The sequence below is a fragment of the Oxyura jamaicensis genome, chromosome 5, assembly GCF_011077185.1.
Source record: "Oxyura jamaicensis isolate SHBP4307 breed ruddy duck chromosome 5, BPBGC_Ojam_1.0, whole genome shotgun sequence".
NCBI classification, from domain to species: domain Eukaryota; kingdom Metazoa; phylum Chordata; class Aves; order Anseriformes; family Anatidae; genus Oxyura; species Oxyura jamaicensis.
Genome location: NC_048897.1, coordinates 8699574 through 8721791, shown reverse-complemented (window position 1 = coordinate 8721791; position 22218 = coordinate 8699574). Strand labels below are relative to the sequence as shown.

The following is a 22218-nucleotide window of genomic DNA, read 5'->3' as shown; positions in this document are numbered from 1 at the left end:
GATTCAGAAGAACCTGTAAGCCCTTATAACCTCACACAGATGCACACATCTCTTCTAAGGAAGAAAAACAATTTCAACTTCCTTCAGGAGATGGGCTTGCCACAGCTTTTAGAAGAAATGGTCATCCAAAAAAATTCCATTTGCATCTTAATTTGTTAACATTATTTTGGTGGTTTAGGATAGATCACTGAATGCCAAGTCTAAGGACAGACTTAATGAATCAGAGCCCTGGGTTAAAATGCTAAAACACCTGCACTGTGTTTGTTTTAAGACATTTATCAAGTATTTTGTCTCTCCCATTTAAGCTCTTATTAATATATAGATACGCATTTTCTACTTCCTTGGAAAGTAGAAACTATGAGTGCATTTTGTTTATATAATTCAATAATTATTCATGACCAAAACTGATCACTTCCTACCAGATATTAAAAGCAAGATAATCATAAACACTGAGGTACTTAATTCTCTTCCTGGATTATTCCTTATTTCTCTTCAGATTTCTGCCAGTAACATTCCTCTGTCAGTTACACTTATATTAAGCAGCAGGATTTCTTCTTACACAAACGAAGACATTTTTTGCAAGACTTTAACCACTTAAGTGTAGCTGGGCAACATTCATCAAGGGTGTCTTTGCTTATTTGAAATCTGCAGAAGTTCTATGGTCTTATCAAACTGGCACTCTCCCAGATGTTTGACAGAAAAAGTAGTATCTTTCCAATTTTTTAAATAAGATTGAAATAAAAAAAAGAGAAAGCATAAACCACCATTCAGCAGATGGATGTACAAGTGGGAGTGGCTGACAGACCGCAGGGTTGTATTGCCATTCAGATGGGCTGAAGAAATTGGCAGGTTAAAAACCTCATTAAGGTCAACAAATAGAAGTGCAAAGCCCTGCATCACCACCCCGTGGGTTACCACATGCTGGAGACCAGCTGGAAATCAACCCTGCAAGTTGCACAAGGAGTCAGCAAGGGGTCCCTTGAAGCAGAGGAGGTTCACAGAGCCCTGAGACACATCGGGAAGAGCCTTGCCAACAGGTCAAGGGAGGTAATCCTGCCCTTGGGGCTGCTGAGGTCCCATCTGGAGTCCTGTTTTAGGCTCCCCCGTACCAGAGATGAACTTACTGGAGAGAGTAGTCATTAAGCGAAAAGCCATTAAGAGGATTTGGAACACCTCCCCTGTGAAGACAGGCTGAAAGAGCTATGGCTGTTAAGCCTGGAGAAGAGGCTTGCTCAGGAGGGATCTTATCAAAGGGTATAAATATCGGAAAGGTAGGGTGCAAAGAGGACAGAGCAAGGCTCTTTTCAGTGGTGCCCCATGCCAGAACAAGAGGCACTGGACACACACTGAAACACAAGAGGGTCCATCTGAATGCGAGGATTTTTATTTATTTTATACTGTGATGGGGCCCAGCACAACTTGTCCAGAGAGACTGTGGAGTCTCTGTCCCTACGGATATTCAAGAGCTATCTGGACATGGTCCTGGACAACCAGTTCTAGGTGATCTTGCTTCAGTGGTGGGGCAGCTGGATATGATGACCTCCAGAGGTCCAGCCTCAATCATTCTGGGAATGTTGGCATAAGAGCAAAATAAAACAAAAATCCTGTATTCTTTTAGCAAGGGGACATTTGGCATTCAAGGATCTCAAGTCCTGCTATCAGGGAGAAGAAAGCTAGCACTACACACAGAGCAGAATATAAAAGAGAAGCAATTGCACAAAGTGCCTTACAAATAGCATGCTTCTCTTCTTTAATCTTCCTTTTACATATTTATGTACCAGGCATAACATTTCAGGAAAGAATACGTGGAGAGCTGGAAGAACGCCTTCAAAGGCATGAAAAGAATGACAAAGTTTAGAATTTCAATGCTGGGTTCAGAAGAAATTTAAAAAAAACATCAATATAGAAGAACAAAGTTCTCAATCAAGTCATGCAAAGTTCATTATCCCCTTAATGATGTTTAGAAAGTCCCTTGGGATGGCCTGAGTGCAACACAGAGCATCCAAACTCCAGCAGTCAGCATCTGTAGCATCCCATTTACAGCAGAGCCTATATGTAGAGCAAAACTCCCAGTTCACCATTAGTGCTGCTCATGTTGAGCAAAAATACAAAACCTTTCTCAAAAACAGAGTTTTAACTGTATAGCAACCAGAGATCATTCCTAAAATTTCTTTTTTTTTTTTTTTTTGTTAGTAGATCTACTTCAAAAAAATAAGGCCTGAACAAGAAATCTTATGCATAAACAATTCAATTGCTTTAAAAAAACAGCACACCTTGGAAGTCAAATTGGGAACAGATGTTTAAGTGGAACAAGTTTTCTGCAACTGACAAAAGAATACCATTAGTTAGGAGAATAAAAGCAGCTGGATTTTGCAGTAGGATTTGTACATAGATTTTACACGAACTTTTCAGACAACTCTTCACCTGATTTTTTTAAACGTTATTCCAGTAACTTTGTCCTCACTAAAAGCAATGTGTTAGTATGCACAGTTATGTAGTCATTTTGAACACCACTACATTGTTGAATGAAAGTTAACTAGTCTAGAGCATGTAGATTGCTGATACAAGTGGTGGGAAACAATACAAACTCCTACTAAAAATTGAGCCCTTGGAACTTACTGTTGCATGTATGTATCTAGAGGAAAGGAAAACAGCGACTGGCCCTATCAAATCAAGGGCCTGTGTTCAATAACAAAGCTGATGTGACTTCAGTAAGGCGTTTTCAGTTTGCTACAAGTACAGCAGATTTAGTCACTGAAGTATATGCTGTACAGCAGTATCCAGCACCGATGCAGTAACTCAGTCACATCTGCTCTTATTTGAGTGCCTCTGTACCACTACCTGACACAACCTATCCTCTAGCATTAGGGCAGCATTTTGGTAGGGCAGGCAGCTAACCAGAGGATGCCAAAGACACTGCACACAAGCATCTGGTGTTTCTTTGATGCACAGCTGAACAAAGTTCAAAACTACACGTAAAGCATCCAGTTCAACAGAAATACAAACAAAGATCAAAGTTGTCTAAATGTACGTGCATTAAAATTTCCAAAAAGGTCACTACGCCTCCCAAAGGAAATTAAGTATTTGATCTATAATTATCATCAGTAAACAGCATCAAATGTACAGCTGAAACATTTAATCATGACCAAAAAGACGTTTGTTTGTTGAATATTCTACTAGCTAAGGCCACTTTCTTGCAGTGCAGATTAGAGTTCTGCAAAAATGTAACAAGATAGCTTAGAAAGAGTAGAGGGCTTATTCATAAGCCACGTGATATTTTGCAAGTAGCTGACTTCTGAACTTACTGTAAAGATTAACCAACACTGTTATTCACTTAAGAATCTCTATTTCTAACTAGCTTCCTTGCATACCAACTTTCAGTAGTAACTAGTCATGCTTGAGACTGCTGCCCAAGTCTTACCGACAATTCACTTACCTTACAGTGATTAAGCATACTCTAACAGGTCTACAGTCACAAAATCGTTAAGAGAAACCTCAGAGGAGTAAAGCCAAGCCATGCCTTTGCAATAAACAGTCATGAGGATTAAAGTAACTCAATGGGGCATCTCAGGTGAACCTAATGACTACAGTATAGAAATAAAACTAACCAAATCACTCCCCTTTAAAATTTGCATTAAGTGATAATCGATTGAATGCTATGTTAATCTGTAAATTAAACTGACAGGCTCTCTCATGCCTTGTTAGTTGTGACTGAAACAAGCTAAAATCAGTTTAAGTCTCCTAGAAGCTGAAGGTGATATTTATTTATGCATGAGTTCTCTTAAAGTTCTCAAAATAAGACTACTAGGCCAATGTGTGAAGTGGCTTAACCAAACCATCAAAGAGAAAGGAGCTTTTCCCTCACCACCCATTATGAAAGTTTTACAGGGTGGTTTTCAGTTTTTTTTTTTCTTTGTTTGTTTTGTTATTGCTAATCATTGGCTCTAATCTCTCTCATCCTCACTATGGCTGAGGTCCCCCCCGTACATTACAATGTTTTACAGGATTGCTTACGTCTGTAAATGAACAAACGTTGTGTTTCAAGCCTAGCAGAAGACCTGAGTATACGTGCTTCTACAGGTACACCAACACTGCAAACCTCACCCACAGCAGATGGAAATCAGAACACCTCAGCAGTACTGCCCTACTGACCAAGCTGTCAGCTTGTGACCTGTCCAGCATTTTCCAAGACCACTTCTGCTACCCTCTGCAGGCAACCTCTTTGGAATCTTGGCCCAATTTCTTTATCCCCTTCCCAAGTGCTAAATTGGAATGACAGGCATATGTGGAAGGATGAGATAACAACAAAACACCCACAGACAAACAAACAGACCAACAAATGAAATGTGAACATACCTGAGCAGCTCTGTCTGCCTCAAAAAAGGACTTAAAACCTGCTTATCACACAGAAGTCTTCCGTCCCACAGGCTCACTGCAGCTGGACTCTTGGGAGGTCAGGACACGCTCAGAGCCAGATTCATTCCAATGCTGTCAGCTGCTAATATCCATTAAGCTACAGCAATGGCAAACAGTTAACTGTAGCTCTGAAACAGAAAGTCAAGAAAAACAGTTTGAACTTTGAATCACACACAGCTTTCAATGGCTCAGGACTGGATCAGACTGGAACCATTCAGGAAGAACTGACGCCAGAGGAGAAAATTGTCAAACAGCAGCTCTGAAACAGTGTTTTTTTTACTACACTGGATGAATAAACTGGACTGATCTGTCTGCATGTAACAGGTCTGAGATGGCAAAGAACCGTGGGATGAACAAAGTTCATCCACTACTCTGCTACCCTCTGGGATATTTCTGGGGAATTAAATTAGTGGTTGCTGGCTAGTTGCAGTAAGAGAGGTGATCTCAGGTGCCTGACTCCAAGGCTAGTTTCATCTTGCAGTTTAAGACAAGTAAATGCAAGTGTTTGCTTATAGGCTTTAAACTCCTATTACAGTCAAACCAGATACTACCAAGATTTCTTGAAGACATGTTCACAGAACAGACTGCTTTCACTGACACCTCCAGAAGGACCATGGATAGTAAGCTGGCTTCTCACCTAGCAAAGAGCCACACAAAGAAGAAGAGAAATTATAGCAAACAACATGCTAATTACCAGGCTAATCCTTACAGTTTATGGATCATACGGCCTGTCTCCTCCTCCTGAATACCATGCTGCTATACAACATGGTTCTGTAATGTATACTCCATCGAAGCCAACCACAACAAAAACCCCACTGTCACACTCCATAACTGTAATCAAAACTGAAACTCTTACAATTGCCATTATTTACAACATTTTCATTATATGTTTGGACATACTGTACTGTTCCTAGATATTTTAGATAATTCTAGTCTCCACTGCAATGTTATACAGTACACATTCCAGCAAGCCACCTCTTCTGACCTTCTCAAAATTCACAGTAATTTTGTTGAGTAAGAGATAAGCACACACATACACACCAAAAAAAAAAACACACCACTGAACAGCTACTGTACTATGCAGAAACCTCCCTCCCCCCTCAAAAACCTAAGCACTAGGATCTGGTTACTTTAAATACTGCTATAAAAGACATCACTTAGGCATTTAATTACAGTAGTTTTCTCTCTTCTTTCTCCCTTCGCGCTAATTAGCTTCTAAGCTCACGCAGTAAAGAATTATGTTTATCCTCTCTGTGGTAACAAACATTTCTATAACTGCAGGACTTTCAGCAGCCCTACAAAATGTCCATCTTCCAGCATCTCCAAAGTCCAAAAACGTGACCACAATGTCAGGTGACCAAGGACAAAATGAAGGAATTACTATCACAGTAGTTCAATGATCGTTTACTGTGTAAGTATGTAATTCTGGAATACGACAGTGCCACGTCTAAACATTTTCCTAATATTTAAGCCAACCATTCAAAATAAAGTTAACCCAGACACAGAAAAGAAGGATGCTTTTCAGCCATGTATCTTGTCTTTCTGGAGTTTGGGACTATGATACAGCACAGTGCAGGGCAAAGTCAGTATCTTCAGAATATAAAAAAAGAAAAGTGTATTTTCTTTAAATAAAAGCTTCCACTTAGGTCACTCTTTACGCAAGACTTTCCAAAACCTGTCACGCACCACGCTGGGGATGCAGCGTTCCAGCCACCCCTGCGTGCAGCCAACACAAACACCCCTCTGCCACGCACGCACCAGACCTCCAGCCGCTCCACGAGCGGGAACGCGCTGCTGACTTGATCCGATTCCGCTTGATCCGATCCCACTTAATCCGATTTGTCCCGACCCGATCGGCTCCGACCCGCTCCCCGCCGCAAGGCGCCCGGAGCGCGCACCCTGACCACGCCCCCCAGAGGGCGGAGCCACCCCGTGACCACACCCCCACCCACAGGCCACGCCTCTCAGGCCACGTGACCGCTGCCGGGAAGTGGGTGAAAGGTCGCGGCGCCGAGCCCGAGCTGGCAGCCAAGGGCTGCCCCGAAGGCAGCGCAGCGCCCTCGGCTCGGGGCACGTTCGGGTTCGCTCACAGCTCTCACGCCTCTGCTGCTGGGTGTCACAGTTTTTTGTTGTTGTTGTTGTTGTTTTGTTTTTTTTAAACGTAGGAGTAGCGTTTTCTTGCAGGAGGATGCTCTGAAGGAGGCTGTAACACCCCAAAACTTCCCCAAGCCCCCAGAGAGGCTCTGTCAGACCTTATTTCTGTGTGAGCAGGTAAAGTTACGCTTCTGCGTCAATGGAGAGCCACGTCACTCACCTACAACATCACCTGCAATATTACAACTCGGTAGTTATTAGCTGTATCAACGAAACAAGAACACATTCCCGGTGCTTACTGTACAATTCACGTTGGACAGAGGACACACGGCCACGTTAGAAGAGTGCACAGATCCAGAAACTGAAGAGGGCTGACAGGAAAATGTAATTGAGAAACCCAGCACAAAACATCTTCCCCAGCCTCACTGCTGCACTCCTACACACGTGATAAGGAAATGAGTAGTCCTCTGTACAGTAATTTCCTCTACGCCGCAGAGTTTCAACACAATTGTCCTTCAAGTGCCGATAAATTGCCAGGTGAGAGGAGCAATGGGCCGCTTCTCTCCATCCTACTTTGCGCTTTTTCCTTCCCCAAAAAACAGACCTGACGCTGCAGCTCCGCCACCAGTACCACAGCTATTATAAATAACCGAAGTCATACTAATGCTGATTTTTCCATTGAAAATCGAAGACACGACACTAAACATTCACGGTGTGTAAAAACGCGGCGAGCAAACGGAGACCAAAAGCTGCTGCTAGACCCGACCTCTCCCTTCCGCAACCAGCCTATTCAGCACGCCCACCCAGCAAACCTGGGCCCCGTGAGCAAAACGCACAGGGCATTGGCGCTTTTTACGGTGACTACGGCATTTCTGCCTAAGTTTCACAGCTTTTAGCCGCGTTAGCACGCGGCCCGGCGGTGCACAGAACTTGGCAGCGCGCAACCTCACCGGGGATAAAAGCCTGGAGGGAGCTTCTGGAGCCCCAAACAGGGAGAAGCAGCCCTGGCTCCGCGCGGGGCCGCGGTGCCCCCCTCACCACAACCCCGTCCCCACCGCCCCTCAGCCGCCTCCCGCTACCCACACCGGGAACACCTCACAGGGCACGCCGGCGGCTCAGCCCCGCTTCGAGAAGCGCCCCCGGCCCAGCCGGCCCCCACCCACCTGCTGAGGGCCGCCGCCGCTCAGCGGCTCCACAAGGGGCGGCCGGGAGCCGGCCGAGCGCAGGAGACCGGCGGCGGAGATGGGACGCAGAAAGGGAGGGAGGGAGGGAGGGAGCGAGGACGGCGGCCGCTCCCCTCACACGCCCCGCCGGAGCCGCGCTTGCCGCCCGCCCCGCCATTGGCTGCCTGTGGAGAAGGGGGCGGGGATTCGCCGGCGGGGCGGAGGGGCGGGAAGGGCGGTGGGGGCTGATAGGCCGGCGGTGGGGGGTGCTGGGGTGTGATTGGCGGGCAGCGCCCAGGGGCGGGACGTGAGGGGGGTGTTATGGCGGCCTGAGGGGAGATGAGGAGGGGGAAAGTGTTGGAGCTGAGGTGGGATGGGGGCTGTGGGGGCGTAGGGCAGCGGTGTCGGGGGCTCACAGGGCTCCTGGGGTATGGAGGCGGCCGTTCGCAGGCGATAAAACCTCAGGGATTACGAGGAGAGGCAGTGGGGGTGTGGAGTTGTTGGCATGCGGGTGTAAACTGGGGGTAACGTAGCACATGGGGGACCTGTCTGTGGTGCCAAGATGGGCTCCCTGTGAGGGCGCGCCAAATGCAGGGGGTTGAAGGAAGGACGCTCGGTGCTTCCCAAAAGTAATTGCAGTCTTCCAAAAATGCAAAATCATGGAAGTAAACTAAAAGAAAGTGTCAGTCACAGAGCAGAATGGCATGCAAAAGTTGAAATGATTAAATTTTATGCTTGCAATGGGCTAGCCGCTTTTGGGTTGAAAGAGCTTAGAGCTCGAATGTCTCTGATGCTCCGTCTGATTTCAGTATGACAGGTGCAGGAAGTCTGCTCTGACCTTCCTGAAATGATGTCAGACTACAGTGGTGGCAACATGAAGGTTCTGAACTAGGTTAACTTGGGATTCATAATCTTTCACTTGTGGGCAGATCCACCCAACCCCACAGTCCTGCCAGCTGGAATTTCCAGGATGTGCCTGAATGCTCCAAAGCACACAAACATATGATGAAATCCAGAAGTACGGGCACTACAGACTGAGCCTCTCCCATATCCTTAAGATCATGCAACATCAATAAAATGAAACACTACTGGTCAGAATTTTCACCTCCAGTGTTCCATGCCTAATTATGTGATTTTAAGATGTTACTACCCCTGGAAGAAGCATAAAGCCCAGAAGAAAGCGAGGAGAGGAAATTTAGATCTATCAGTATTAGCAAGAGGAGGGGGGGGGGGGGGGGAAGTAAATCACCACAAACCCAATTATGCCCCCAAGTTTAGCAGCATCCATGATTACATGTATTTAGCCATAACAGGTACGGCTAAATAATATATAATGTAACTTAGAAGAAGGTAATTAATAACTTTTGTCTCTTTGGTGTACGTGTTCTACAAGGAGATTAAAATCATCTGCATATTTTTCATTATGCACAAAGACAACCTAAAATGCCTTGATGTTTGTTGTTGATGATTGTTTTTTCTTCCAGGTGCTTTTTACCTTTGAAATATTAAACAAGCAAAAAACACACATTTACACACATGCAAATCTGCTTTCTCTCATTCTACGAGGAGTTTCCTCGTATCTTTGTCCCCATCCAACATGTTCATCTACATGGTAATCATGAAGGAATCAGTAAGCTGGGAACAGGTGTTGGTGTTGTTTATTTCCTTCTCATGAATTAGGGAACACCCAGATAAACTTGTGATTCTAAGCCCCCTGCAACTAACCTCCATAAGGACATGAAAAGCATTGCATTACATGAGGTTGTGTGATTGTGCTTTAGCCAAACCTGACTTGGCTCTATTTTGCTGGCAGATGTAAACATAACATTACAGATAGCCCTGTGACTAGTTGCCAGTGGTCCCACCACTATCACCTAGGTCATGGTCTAATAGGTCATGGTCTAATGGGTCTATTCACCCATTAACCCAGATGAAACAAGTCAAATACTTCCTGGAGTAAGTGCCTCCTAATCAGAGCATGGTCCATCTTTTACTGTGGCTACTGCTCCATCCTGTCTGCTAACTATGCTTTCTCTTCATCTAGGGACATAAGGTGATTCTGCTTCTCATGACTGCAACTGTAGTCAGCTGCAAGCCTGCAATGTGGCCTGGAATTCAAACCTTTCACTGCCCAGCAAAAATAAGTCTTTTTTTTTTTTTTTGCCAGAATTTACATATTGAATTCCTAAAAAAAAAGAGAAAAAAACAGAAAAAAAAGATGAGTACTATCAGCACAGACCACGTGCTTGGTGCCATAAGACCTCCTAGTAATTAATTCTGATTCCTGCAATCCAAAGAAATCAAAATAATCAATGGCAGGTCACATTTATCTGCACCTAGGCAGACTGAAATAGTTTAAGTGTACCATTATAGATATGTACCTCTTGAATTAAATCCTTCTGGTCAGCTTACCCCAGTTCTTCAAGATTTCTTCGCTTCTGTACATGCAACATGGCTTATTTGCAGCAGCTTTTCTTCTCCAGTACTGTTCACTATTTTTGCTTTTGTCTATTTTTAAACAGATTTTAATGATGTCAAATCACTAAACCTTAAGCCTGGATCACGTTTGGAAGTTGGTTGTCCTCAATGGAAACTCATTATCCTCAACATGATTTTGTATTGTTCTCTTTTGGTGTTTTTATTACTATTATTATATTGATTCAGTTTCTCAAATAGCTCAAGTCAATCAATTCTAATATAGACAGCCAACTGTCTTGAATTGTGTTGAAACGGATTTATTCTGCTTATTGGAATTGAATTATTCAAGATTTTCAGCACACGATTGTTGGATGTATTCTTAGTTGCTTCACCAGATATTGTCCCAGTTTGCTTGCTAGTCAGAAAGTTTCATTTTAAACAGCACCAAGATGTTTTATTTTATTTTCCTTTGAGTTATCTCCTGTGATACCTGAGCATGAAGGATTCCATTTCATAATTAGGACACATAGCCACTGGTAACCCAGCAACCCACAGCAATTTACCACTGATAATTTGAGTGGCAAAACACCTCAGTAGTAAGTGAACTGAAGAACAGCTCCAAAATACAACTTCTGTAGACAGGTGAGTGCATGCATGTTTGTATGCCAGGAGTCAAGGGTGAGAGCAAGGCAGGCAAGGCAGTGCCCTCCCTGACAAGGGTACCGTCCCATGGCACCTGAGCAAGGCGAGCAGAACAGGTCCAGTGACAGTAAACAGGGTCAGCCAGATCATTTGACACGTCTGCAGCCATGAGGAAGTCCAAGGTTGTCAAGCTGGAAAACTGAGTCAGGGTCAGGGTCCAGATCAACAGGGAGCGTGGCCAGGTAGGGGACTGGCTGCAAGGCCAGGGCATCAAGGACAAAAGCCTCAGCTGAAAAGCTCCTTCCAAGTGAAGCAGGGAGCCCCACTGAGGCCCTTAGATCCTCCCCTAACAGCTCTTATCAAGGCCAGAAACCTGCACCCTGTATCTGAGGCCTTGCTCCCAAAAGCCACAGAGGCGTTGAGGAGCCTGCTCAGGGTCCTGACAGTATACACATGTACACATGTACACACTCACAGAATAGATGTAGGAAAAGCAGAGGTCTTTACAAAATACAATAGCTAAAAGGTGCAGGTTTTTATGTCAAGAATCAAATGTGATACCATTGCAAAACTGCATACAGCACACATACTGACTAGTGAAAATCCCTGGATGATTTTACCTACCAGAAATAATGCCCATGCATTGCCACATCCTTCTTTTTTAAATGTTTCAGACCACTCCTGACTGCCAGGCCCTTACTGCTGTGAGTCAACCATCTTAGCCACTGTTGTTAATGCTGACCAACACTAAACTCTAACAGCAGAGTAATGGAAAGAAAGACTTTGATCTGGCTTGGTTTTTCTTCGTTCTTAAATACTTTCTCATGAGGATATAGTAGCAGTACAATTGATATTTAAACAGAAGAGAGTGAGTTGTCATGTCTTACCCTGACTTTAAAACAAAACAAAACAAAACAAACATAAAATGGACACTACTGACATGGCCTGAGTGTATTGTCAACAGGGATATCAGCCTATCCTGTGACATTCAGACCTAGCAGAAGGCATACGATGTGTATCTGTGACTTCAACAGCAGAAAGAAGTTCTAAGAAAATAAATATGTTCTTCTCTTAAACAATATCACTGTTTGAACTGAACTTCTAGTATATTAATTCTTCTGGAGTGGGAAGAGCATTTTGATTTTACAATCCATTCAAACTCTGAAATGGTTGCTCAGAACATGTGACAGGTTTTGTTTAGAGTACCTTTCCACTACTCTAACCCCATGGTTTAGGCTGTCAAACTAGGCTTTAGGGCATCTTTGGAAAGTCAACACTCGCAGATGCCACTCAACTAGTAAGCAATACAGTGTTGCTTTAGAAATTTCATGATAGCTTCAGGTGGTGAAAACCCACCTAATTTCCCCAGATTTAACCCAAGAATTCTCCATGGCCAGGGTTATGCTCCCAGTGCCTGGCCTTACTATTTTGTACATATGAGATATTCCTACCTTTTGCAACATGACCTCCAAAGATACGACCTGGACCAAGTGAACAGAGAAACTAATCAATACCCACTGAGAAGTGTATAAATATAAGCCTAACATGTTGCTGACTGAATTGTCCTTAAACTTAGCAGGTCAGTTACACAAGTTTTACAGAAAGGGTTAAATTTATGATCAAATAATGACGAGAGAACCCACTGAGATTTTTTTTAAAAGTGCCTGAGCATATTTGAGAAAAAGTCCAAAAGAAATCATGACATCTGCCTGCTTAAAACACCACATTCCAAGCAGTGCACTGCTTCTCTAATATATTTTTAATACGTATTGAACAGGAAGAGCAAAATGAACAGCACTGCCGTGCCATACAGATGAGACTGTCCTTTTGGACAATCTCATAGGAGTTCCTCTGCTCAGAAAAATATGTAAAGAGCCTATTGACAGCACATGTTAAATCTGCCACACACAGAGGTTTTAAAGTTATCTGTTTTTCATCACTCTCCTTCCGATGTTTCAATTTTTTTCCCTGAATTTGTGTATTTGTCCTTCACGGTCACATTGGGTGAGGAATATGGATCACCTGATACCATCATTGATGTGAGAAAATGGATGGCATCCCAGGTATAAAGGGCATTACTTACAGCCTTACAGCATGTGCCTAAGGTTATATTGACAGTAGCAAAACGGAGCCTGGCCAAGTTTTGAAAGGCAAGCATGTAGTCAGGCATTTTCTAAAGTAAGGGAAAAGTCAAAAATACAATACCAAAGGTCCATGTATATTAATTAGAAAAATCTTTAGTGAATGTTGCAACCTAATAGTGGTTGTGTTTGGGACACCCCCTAAATTCTGCAAAACTTTGAGAAAGAAAATCATCTGGCCTGAAAATACATGCCATTATTTCTAGCAAAATTAGGGGTTTATTTAGGGGTTATTTGGAATGTTATTTAGAAGTGTATTTGTTCAAATTGAAGAATCGGGCAGGTACTTTGGGGAAGACATCACATCCATTTGTAAAACATTTCAAGTAATCCACTGTCAATAGAAAATCTGTCTCTCAGACTAACATTCACCCACAAATTAATAGCATAATTTCCTTTAACAGTTTCAAATACTAGTCATAACTTGAGGGGTTTGTACTGCAGATTTTTTTGGGCTCATAGGGTAAGAGATACGGTATGTACTATTTTCTACTTGTTTGCTACCCACATAGGTCTGGGAGGACAATGGCATTGTCAAGTATTTGTGTATATTTGCTTCATTTCTAGTATACTATTATATGCCTTACAGTAATTCCCAGGCTGTGTCCAGAGACTGAAGGAGATTGATCTCCTGTTTAGAGTCCAAGCCAAAATCAAAGGAAGTGAGTTCAATTCCTTGCTGCACTATGGACTTTAGGGACAAAGCACATCATCTGAGTTATTCATATGTTATTCATAGTTCAAGCTAAGCAGAGCCCATGGGAACGCCACAAAATAAATAAATAAATAAATAAATAAATAATAATAATAATAATCTGTGCAGCTGGGGAGCAGGGAAGAGAGACTCCTTTATTTCCCATGATCTTACCATTTTAGACAGAATAAAAAAATGCAGACTACTTGCCTCCAGTTGAATGGATTAGATTATTCTTTCACTTTGTTCATAGCTTTTGAACACCAAAAAGAAAATGAAAAAAGCATTGCAACACTCACTAAACCACTACTGCTTATGTAGCATGGCTATGTCAGTCTGTCTTTTCCCTTTAAATGCTTGCAGTTCATTCATAGGCAACTGAAGCATGTCCACAATTCCTCATGTCATTTTCCTTATGAATTATCATGCCTGTTCAGGTATGCCTTCTTTAATGATCAGTAGAGCTTTGTGAGGACACATTTTATTATTCTGCCCATTGCTTTGTGATTGTATTGCTCTTCATTTCAGAATGCCTCCCAGAAAATAAAGGAAATGTGGACCAGGACATCCCCACCTCCTGTTGAGCCTCTTTTGGCATCTATTACCAGTGCCAGTGCTATTTGCACACTGAGCCAGAGAAAATATCCTGTACTGAACATCACAGTCACAGTCAGCAAACTAAAATTCACAGTGCTGCCCTTTACAAGGATTGTTCACCAACAACTCCTTCAGGAAAGAAAAGGATATTCTTACTATGCAAAGTCCCCAAAGAGATCTCCTTTTCATTATAGTGTTCATGCCAGCATAAAAACTATCTGTGCTTCAGTTGCTCTCTTGTTGCACCAGTAGGTTTCCATAAACAGGCTGCAATATGAACTCAATTCTACAGACCTTATTTCAGATGTATAATGCATAACCAAGAGATTTTCAGGCCCTATAGATTTGCAACGTATGCAAGTCTCATCTTCAGTCAAGGCTGAGTGCACACATACAATTAAAATCTACCTTTGTACCTTTTCTATTGAATTTCCTTATCTTTCTATACCTGCAGCCATAATAAAACATAATGTATTCGCCACATGTTTCCTTTACCTTCCGTAGTACCACCAACTCAAATGAAGCAGAGTACTGAGTGGTAAGAAGGGAGGAAAAACCTTCAATAGTTAGAGGAAGATGAGAAAAAGCAAGTGCCAGACAGCTTACAGAAGAGGCAACAGGTGAAGCCAATGACAGCAGTGTTGCAACAGCACAGCTCCAAGCTTTGAGTTTTCAAAGGAAGTTCCACTGGGAGCCCCAGAAGGGAGAAGCCTGAAATTATTTGAAATAGACAGAAACTCTGGCTAAGCTACGTATTGGCAATGTTTGTGCTGGAAGAAAAGCAGCTGAAAGTCTCCCTGCTTAGTTAACCTGGATGTGCAGCATCCAGGTTACAGACACAGCTCCTCACCTGCAACAGCGTACCGTAATACTCTGCGTGTTGGCTGCGCCACAGCTGTTGGGACACAGCCTCAGCTTCCCTGGTCATCCCGTATGCTTGTTGTGTAAGCAAATATCACTACTGATTTGTGGATTCGTGGTGCTAATCAAGACCAGAGTGAAACGCTGGAGCAAGGAAAATGTGCCAAAGAGAATCAGTTCAGGGAACGCTGAGCAAACCGAACAAATACATGTGCATGGGCCTTGGTGGGTTTGTACCCACAGGTGCTGAGGGAGCTGGCAGACATGACTGTGAGGCCAATCTCTATAATCTTTGGTGAAAGATTGGCTTTGTGGGTAAATAGCTAAGAAAAGCACCTTAATATTTTTCAGTTTCTGGAGGAATTAAAGTATTTAGTCATGTTTAACAGTCTTGTTGTGTTCATCAAACCATTCTAATAAGTAATAAAAACTGCTACAGAAAGCAAAGTGTTTGACCTATTTACAAACATTAACTACAGCTCCTATCAAGATGGGCAACAGAAAGTAAACCAAGCAGTGCAGACGTACTCCTGTGCTGTTTGGCTAACTTTCTGAAGTGATGTAAGCATCCAGTGGACTTTGTCCGTATTTGTGACTGAATAGTTCAATTCAGTGTAGATCTGCTGAGTTTTGTGATCATGCACCAAGCACAAATTCTACCTATACATATCTAAAATACACATCCAAATCACTGGAAGAGATGAGGAAAATAAAGAAAGGTGAATGAAAGCAAAGATCATTGACATGTTTTGCAAACTAGCTTTTCAGCACCTGAAGAAAAATAATACACATGACTTTGTAGGCTATTTACTGACCTGTAGGCAGGTCAGCTTCCCAGGTAAGCTGTATCTGCCAGGCTGCTTTTCAAAATACTGTCAGCCAGGGAATTACTATTGCAAAGCCCCTTGTTCTGCATGCTGGAGCCTTTGCACTCTCATCATTTGTGAGAATTAGTTTTGCTTGCATTTGTGCCTGGGAAGCTAATGAATTTAGGAAGTGCAGAGATGACATGCTGGATAAGTAGAATACCACCACACATAAATATGTTCCTGTACCTTAATGAAGGAACAGAAGTATCAAGGGAAAAATCACTAAGATTAGAAAGCCATTAGAGTGGGGAATTATTAAAAGCACAGAGTGCAAAGAAGTCTTAGTGTTCTCCTATATGACAATATACAAGTAATTGAATTGGTCAGAGAAGGGACTGAAACTAAACTTCTCCCCCAAAAAGTATATTTTTTGGAATGATTTTAAATGACAAATAGTGGAGAAAAGTAGTATTTCTGAACATCACAGAATACAAGAACTGACTGCTTTCTACCAAATTGCATGAAAATAGCAGAACAGTGTTTCTCAGGATTTCTTAATGCAATCCTAATATTTGTAGCTAACTGTTAATGACTCTGCTAGTGACTGATCTTAGGCGGCTTTTCTAGGAAGTTAATGTGATTTGAATCATGAGTTTTATGCAGGAAGATTTTGGTTTTAGAAACAAATATATGAAAATGACTTTGTAGAAAGAACACATATGGGAAAATTAAATGTACGTCTAAAAGAGTACAGTTTTTTTAAAAGGCCATAGTATTAGGTCTTTCATAAATGTTTTCATTTTCATGAATGCTGAATTTGATGTCAGAAAATTTCAAGGCATTGAAATTATCGCTTTGAAAACTTAGTGAGTTATTTCACTGTTTCACAGTAGGTCCTTAGTGCACAGATATCAGTTACTTATTTTATTGAACAAGCATTTTGTGCAACATGTTCAGTACCGGAGCAGGGAAGAATCTTTCTTCAACAGAAAATAGGGCTTACTGCCCTCGTGTGGCTATTGATAATTGTAATAATAATAAAGCCTTGGAAAATTTATTTTCCAGGATTTAATCCAACATAACTACTAGAAACAGGCATTCACAAAGCACAGATTTCACGTTTTTCTCATTGTGAAACTTCCTGAGCTTGCCTTTGAAGCAGCTGTGACTTGTCATACCCTAGCTCTTGACTAGATGACCCAGCAATTTTATATTGTCTATTTCTATGCTCTTCTAAATCTGAGGTGGTACTTTAGCTCCTCTTTAGAGAGGAAGCAAATTGTGGAATCATTTTTTTTTTCATCCAATGTTTTCTCTGACTAATCTTTTGTTATTTCTTAATTTGCTCAGAACTACTTGTAGGAAGGTCAGTGTTCCTAAAAAGACCAGCTTTAAATTTATTTAAATAGTTTTTGATTATTGTATTTGAGAAACTAGCTAAATGCAGAGATCTTCTCTCATCCTTATTCACAAGGTACTTCTCTTAGGCCCTTTGAAAGTTTAAGGCTTTTGTTTGTTTGTATTTATTTTTGTACAAACTCCTACAGATTGCAGGTTCCCCACAGATATCTGCAGTTATCACTGCCCATTCTCCCCAGCCCCACCCCAGGATTTGGGCTGGACATGCCTTCCAAAGTGAAAAATTTGTGGTTCTGCTGAACTTCCTGTGAAAGTATCTGAAATACATGAATATATATGCAGATGTGATTGGAATATTTGGAGATTTGGTAACATCTCTCACCTCTTTCATTTCTAGGCTTTGTAGAGGGGCTCCTGGCCACATCCATCACTACTTTTCAACGGCTATGCCAATAATGAAACACAGATGAGCTTGCACAATCTCTGTTTTTTAGGGTGCATACTTTCACGATCCTCCTCTGATGGAGTGGTTATACTGAGAACACTGTCAGCCCTGTGAATTTATGATTGGCTTTCCCACATTGTACCTACAGCCTCCGAGTGAAAATATCAACCTGTAGTGTAATGAGATGCCAGTATTGCATCTCATTGCAATGAGCAAGGCTGTTCTTGCCTGGAATTATGCATGTAGGGTGCTGTCAGTTGTCCACCCTCCTTAGCTGAAGGAGGGATGTTAATTAATGCATGTGGCCTGTGCAGGTGTGGTACGCATAAGGCAGTATAAGAATAGGGTAAATAGTAAGTATAGGGCTGCACGACCTGATTTTACTGAGTAAAATTAGGTATGTTTCCCATTCCTGCTCCTCCCTACCAGACTTGGTTGCTGCAGTCAAGAGTTGGTGGATACCTTTGAGTCTGACCTTGAAAGCAAATGGCAGGAACAAATAGAGGGAGGAAGTCTTTTTCAAATACCCTGTCCTTTTGAAAAAGGACACAGGCACAAAAACACTTCATATCCTTGCCCAGAATGGACTCCTGAACTGGACAAGACATATGGTTCAAGGTTTAGCAATGTATTTATCTCTCCCTCTGTAAATACTGGTGCTAGGACACTATCACCTTTTCTGGTGTTTACACTCCAGACTTCTGACAGAGGGGGTGGGCAAGTGTGGCTCAATCACATCTTGTTCAGCAGAATCCCACCAAATACCATCCATTGACATGGCAGAAGTGGTTTTGATACCTGCTGAAGTGGACCCAAGGGAATGGCTTGAAGCTGCGACAAGGGAGGTTCAGGCTGGATATCAGGAAAAGGTTCTTCACCAAGAGGTTGGTCGAGCACTGGAACAGGCTCCCCAGGGAAGCTGTGGAAGCCCCATCCCTGGAAGTGTTTAAGGCCAGGTTGGATGAGGCCCTGGGCAACCTGATCTAGTGGGTGGCAATCCTGCCCACGGCAGGGGGTTGGAACCAGATGATCTTGGAGGTCCCTTCCAACCAAAGCCATTCTGTGGTTCTATGTACACCCACACTGGAAGACTTCTAATTTAGCCTACTGGGCTCCTGACTCCTATAGCTGATTGCCTTGCGTATCAGAAGTAGCTCATTCAAACCCATCCATGTTCCTCTAAATTACAACTGTAGTGCATGCACAGCGGCATTTCATTAAAATTACTAGTTGTCCTTATTACACCTGCACCCTTATTACACCTGTCCTTATTACACCTGCACCCTGGTTACATTTAAATGTCCTGTCTGACTTCTGGGGCAGGACCCTGCCATTTGTAATGATGGATTCTTATCAAGAACAAAGGCAAAGTCAGTAGAAGATCCTTACTCTTCTCAATCCAAAGAGAGGTCGGTTCTGTGAGATGTTGAATCCCTGGCTCCTATCTAACAAGGCACTTAAACCACTTACATGTGCATTAAGTGACAGTGTTCATGTGCTTAAAGATGAACATACATTTTGATGGCGGCTGGAGAGGATGCCAAGAATAATCTGTAACACCCAGAGAAGCATTAATACAACATACTGTATCTAAACTCCTAACTTTTAAGATTTTCAGACCTTCCATCCAAATGACGGTTTCCAAATTTATCAATGTGAAAACAGATCACTTAACCAGTAGTAGTAGTTTTTATATTAAAATTTGCTTCTAGGTTTTGCAGCCTACTGTGCTCCACAGCCACAAAGAATGTGATCTAGGGTTCAATCTCCAAGACCACCTAAGCAGGAGCGGCAAATAAGATAGAAAGGTCCAAGAATGTGTATTTTTGGTGCATGTTTAGTATTTGAAATACCCTTCTCTCATAGATGCTGCCACCAGATACTTCTCAAAATTCACTGTTGTAGTTTAACACTGGCAAGCAGCTAAGTATCCCAAAGCCACTCGCTCACTCTCCCCAGGTGGGATGAGTGAGAGAATCAGAAAGGTGTAAGTGTGTTAACTCGTTAGCTCTAGCCTGGTCAAGCCCATGACAATCCTCTCCACAAATATATGTATTATTAAGGTATGGGGATAAGAAGTAACACTGTGTAAGTTACAGAACAGATTGCTGAACAACCCATAGTCAGCACCAAAGGCACAAAATTGTGCAAGAATCTCTTGTAAACTAAGGTGTGCTTATGGACTACAGGTGGTAGTTAGTAGCACATCTACTTATTGGAAGTACTTAAGTGTTCCCAGAAATATTTAGTTTACTTTAACTAAACTCAGTTGACTGTAAAAGAAAAATACAACAGTTTAAAGACAAAACAAGCTTTAGAAAAGAGAAGAGCAAGACTGGCATGTGAATCAAATTGCTAGAGCCAACTTGTGCAGCAGTCTCAAGCTGCATGCCCAGCTTGTCCTCACAAGAAGCCCAAACACCCAGTGCTTTCTATTCAAAAGTCTTGTCCTAGAAAATGCTGAGCAAGGATCATGGGCCAAACAAACATAGACTTGGAGGCCTTTGGGCCACTCAGAAACACACTCAGAGGCCCCTGGGACACAAAGGACCATAGAGGTCCCAGAGGCTACCCAGGAAGACACTTGGAGGTCCCCAAGCCACACATGAAGGAACTCAGGCTGCTGGCAAGCAAAGAATAGCACTTGGAGGTTCTTGACAGGCACCAGGAGACGTGTGGAGGCCACAGGACCTCACTGAGATGTACAAAACAACCGCTGGGCCACACAGAAAAGGCCAAGGAGGCTCATGGGTCTCACTGAAAGGTATTTGAACGCTCCAGGACCACAAATAATGTAGCATCAAGGACTAAACGATTAAGAGAAATTTCCTTGAACAACCCTTAGACTGCAAAGTAAGGCACTTGGAGTCCTCACAGATGCACCAAAACACACTTGGAGGCCCTAAGGCAGCACAGAAAGGCACAAGGAGCCCTGGAGGCCTCACTGGAAGGCCTATGAAGTCTCTGGACTGCACAGAAAAGCACTTGAAGGCACACAGCAACATGCCCAGCCCTGTGTGAGAGGCACGTCCGTGGAAACATCATCCTCTGCAGTGTGCTCAGAGCAGCTGCAGGGCCTGGGCATATTGATACTCTACACACCAGCCTCCTCAGCACTGCTGTGTGGGCAAGGAGACAGGAGCTTGGACACCTCACCCACAGCAGCGTACACATGCCCTTCCATTCAGCAGCGTAACCTGACAGATCCCAACTCCAGCTTTCTTTCAGTGCCTTCTGATGAGTGCAATGGCCCTCTGAGTGCCTTTTGGTGTGCTTTTGTTTGGATGAAAAAGACCTGGAAGTGCATTTGGTATTTATTCCTTAGGTGCCAAACCCCATTCTTGACAATTATCCTAACTTTCCCTGACCCTAAAATTTACCCTAACCCAAAACACTAACCTTAACACTAAACACTAACCCTAAACCAAAATCAGGTGCCTTAGCATGCTAAACCCTAGCCCTGTCATTAATCATAACCCTAACTCCAGCCCTAATCCTAAATGAGGCTCAAATAGCCAACTACTTCTAAACCCCTAACCTAGTTCTAATCCAGACATGTACCCACTTCTGGGAATCTTCAAGTGCCATTTGATGAGCACAGTGGCCCTCTGAGTACTGTCTGGTGTGCTTCATACGAAGCTGAGAGAGCACTGAAGTGCAACAGGAGAATCTGTGTTCATTTTGGCTCTCTGTTTTTGTCAAAGTGAGCCCTCTGGTGGACACCAGAAGCCTTGGAGAGATTTTGACGTGCAGCAGAAGTGACTTTAAGGGCATACCAGAACTTTGAATGCAGTTTGGATACCAGCAGGGGCCTCTCTTTTTCTTTTGTTGGAAGAAGTGCCTTTGGTAAACCCCAGGTGCCTCAGAGTACTAATCCCTACTCCTACTATTTATCCTAACCCTAAAAATAGCTGAATTACTAAATGAAACCCTTAATATCTAAACCCCTAACCTAAACCTTACTGTGTCCAAGAAGCTGACCTACTTCCAATAATTTTCAAGCGTCCTCTGATGAGCTCTGTGGACATCCAAGTGCTTTTCTATGTGCTTTACCTGAATCTGAGAGGGCTGTAAAGAGCAGCAGGGGTATCTATATCTGTTTTGATTCTTTGCTACAGACAAGTTTCTTGTGATGTGCACCTGCAGACTTGGAAGGACATTTTGTGCTCCAGAGAGGCCTATGAGTACTTGTTGATGCTCACTAGGATCTAAAGTAATGTTCTGGGCATGCCAGGAATCTAAAATTAGGTATGGGAACAGAGCCCTCTGTGTGTCTTTCATTGGAATTAAAGAGCCCAGAAATGCCTTTGGTGTTGCCCAGGTGCCTCGGACTGCAAAACCTAATCCTGACAATTATCTTAAGACCTGTGCTCCAGACAGGCCTGTTGGTGCTTTCAGGATCTCAGGTGACTTTCTGGGCATGCCAGGAATCTCCAAATACATTTAGGTATGCCAACAGGGGGTCTCTGTGTAACTTTTATTGGAAGTAAGGAATCTGGAAGTGCCTTTGATACACCCCAGGTGCCTCAGAGTACCAATATGTAGTCGTATAATTTATCCTAACTATATCCCTAACACT

General features: G+C 42.9%; 1 protein-coding gene and 1 long non-coding RNA gene across 4 annotated transcripts in view; one reads left to right on the top strand and one right to left on the bottom strand.

Moving 5' to 3' along the window:
- Positions 1 to 7834, bottom strand: part of CPT1A (carnitine palmitoyltransferase 1A) — a 39874-nt gene extending 32040 nt beyond the window's left edge. Inside the window, exons 1-3 of one of the 3 annotated variants that reach the window (XM_035327027.1) lie at positions 7674 to 7785; positions 6743 to 6871; positions 4357 to 4544 (exon numbers count right to left, since the gene is read on the bottom strand). The gene's annotated coding sequence lies outside the window, so the exon portion shown is untranslated. Of the gene's footprint in view, positions 1 to 4356; positions 4545 to 6174; positions 6294 to 6742; positions 6872 to 7673 lie in introns of those variants that run through there. The other 2 variants (XM_035327028.1, XM_035327029.1) reach the window with 2 other exon arrangements.
- Positions 6907 to 9076, top strand: LOC118167554. The gene is made up of 2 exons (XR_004751190.1): positions 6907 to 7047; positions 8483 to 9076. It is a non-coding gene; the product is annotated as an uncharacterized LOC118167554 (long non-coding RNA).
- Positions 9077 to 22218: the final 13142 nt, after the last annotated feature.